This window comes from Montipora foliosa, chromosome 8, assembly GCF_036669935.1.
Source record: "Montipora foliosa isolate CH-2021 chromosome 8, ASM3666993v2, whole genome shotgun sequence".
Taxonomy (NCBI): Eukaryota; Metazoa; Cnidaria; class Anthozoa; order Scleractinia; family Acroporidae; genus Montipora; species Montipora foliosa.
In genome coordinates, this window is record NC_090876.1 from 8,584,797 (window position 1) to 8,587,296 (window position 2,500).

General features: G+C 41.6%; 2 protein-coding genes across 2 annotated transcripts in view; both read left to right on the forward strand.

The window, feature by feature from the left end:
• Positions 1-2,500, forward strand: part of LOC138012951 (protein NLRC5-like) — a 120,896-nt gene that overhangs the window by 25,554 nt on the left and 92,842 nt on the right. The window lies entirely within an intron of this gene.
• LOC138012965 (coiled-coil domain-containing protein 93-like) overlaps positions 1-2,500 on the forward strand; it is a 12,391-nt gene that overhangs the window by 7,496 nt on the left and 2,395 nt on the right. Inside the window, exons 7-8 of the mRNA XM_068859911.1 lie at positions 768-852; positions 1,505-1,618. The gene's annotated coding sequence lies outside the window, so the exon portion shown is untranslated. The remainder of the gene's footprint in view (positions 1-767; positions 853-1,504; positions 1,619-2,500) is intronic.

A 2,500-nucleotide genomic window follows, 5' to 3' on the forward strand; every position in this document is an offset into this window, starting at 1 on the left:
ACACCTGTGTTTCATTTTGCATGGGATTTTTTTTTGGGAGGGGGGGGGGGGTGGGGGTTTCGAGCTGCCCTTTCCTGTTTTTTTAAGAACGAAGGTTTCGTGTTTCGTGTAGGGGTTTTTTCATATTCATTCTTATTTTTTAAGAACGAATAATTTTCATGTTCAAATATTTGTTTATTCCTCTTACTTGATTTAGTTTCTTGTGCATGTACTATCTGGCTATTTCTGAAATTAAAGTTTTTATTTTCACACAGAGTTTGTTTTGTTTTGCTAACTCCACTGTGAGGTTGAGAGTTTGCTTTGTGAATTTCTCTTCCTCACTTTACAGACTAACCCTAACTTTTGGCTATGATTTTCCCTCAACTCACCATCCACGCACACAATATTACCCCCTACTACCTACTGATTAATGAATGTTTTAGTTAGTGGAGAGAAACCCCTTCTTGTAAGGAGGATTCTTCTAAAAGCACCAATTAAGACAGCCACAAAAGTTACTAGGTTATCTGCTGCCTCATGTATTACTATTAAACAACCAGTTTTTGCACGGACCTCGCTGCGCTCAGCCTGGGGCCAATATTCCCCAGTACGACTCTCGCTCAAGGTTAGTAATAGGTTAAAAATGATCTCTTTCGCCAAATTTGCAAGTCAGTGTTCTTGGTAAGTTTAGTGTTCGAATTTCCTCGCGTTCCAGGGTTTTATTGATGTGGGAAAGAGATCTTAGCAAGTTATAGGTTTTGATATTTTTATTTTGTTATCTCGTATTTTAGGGCAATGTCTTCACCGTCAAACAAAGAGCAATTCCTGAAGCAGTTGGAGAGCATTGTCAAGGGAATTGTGGACAACAAAGACAGAGTAATGCACACTTTTTTCCAACTTCTTTACAGCTGGGAGAGAATCGGAGTTTTGATGCAAAGCAAAGTTTTGAAGTGTAATTTACCAATTTAAAACATAACCACACTGATATGGAACGAACTTCTATTCCCTTCACGTCGATGGTGTTTTCCCGCGTGTGTTTCGGATTGGATTCCAGCCGGGCTAACTATATATTTGTTTTTTAAAGACTATGCCCCGAGAGCTTTTTCCCTAGGTACTCCGGTTTTTCTGTCTCCTTTTTCAAATCCTGGTCCCCGATATTCATTTTACAATAGCATGTTCATTTTTTTTTTTCTAGATTTTTCGTTTTTAGCTTTCCGAATGAGTGTCGAAATGTAACTGTTTTTTCTTTGCTTCGCTGATTGGCTTTCAAAGTTTCAGCCGATCAGCCAATCGGAAGTAAAAGGTAATTCAATGCAGTGACGCGTTTCCCGCGCTGCACGTAACTGCTCTTCGTTCTGATTGGCGTATTTGATTTTCTGTGGCTGTGATTGGCTAAAGTGTTGACATTCGTTCGTTTGTGGGGCATTCAGTTGAAGGCCGTTCTACTGCTTAATTGCTCTTTTAAAATAGTACCAGAAAAATAAGCAGTAAACCACCTAGAGTTTACCGTTGTTTATCGCTTCTTTAGATTGAAAAGAAGAAGGTGGCCGAGAAGTAAAAGAGGGACACCTTAAACCAGCAATACCTCGAGATTGTAGAACAAGAACGGCTGTATTACAAAACGGACAAAGATTTTACCGAGGTTAGTTGAATTGTTTATTTTGTGTGAAGACCAATTCGATCTAGATGGCTTTGTCGAACTACCTCGATACATCTTTGTCAAACGACGCATTGCTTTCATTCGGAGGAGATAATCTAATTATCGGTATAAACTATGGTATAATCTAATTATCGGTATATTTTAAGAATATACGAATTAATATACGGTAGAAAGTGGTGGTAAATTGTTTTTCATTTTAATTGCGCTTCCAAGAGCGGGAAATATGCTATTCCGTTGGCGCCATAAACGGGATGCAGACCCCATCACCACACGGTTCTTGGATATTCCACCTCTTTTGCTATTCCGGGGTAGTAATAATAATACAAAAATACGTGATCTGCTAATCGCCCTTTCTCGCAGTCGGAGACTGAATTACTAAGGGCGCAGCTCAACGAGGTCGGGCCGAAGGAGCTGTGCTGCCGGCTACACGCTCAGCCCCTGAACACGACCCATGTATGACCTCGGAGCACAGCACCACAGCCTGATGGAATAGGCCGGGAGTCGATTTTGAGGAGGGAGGAAAACCGAAATACCCGGAGAAAAACCCTCGGAGTCAGATTGAGATCGACTGAAACTCAGCCCACATACGTCCCGAGGCCAGAGTTGAACCTGGGTCACAGAGGTGGGAGGCACGGTTGATGACCGCTTATTCGAGGGGGTATTCCCCCTCGAATAAGCGCCCTCAAATATCAACACTAGGGAGTTCAAGAAATGACTCAGTTCTCATTGGTTAGGAGAAATACAGTTTCGGTGCAAAAGGTTTCGGTTTCGGCAGTTTCGGTGCAAAAAGAGGTAACAAACCGAGCATTCTGATTGGTCAATAGTCAAAGGAAGTCACACAAACAGCCAATCAAATGCGAGCCC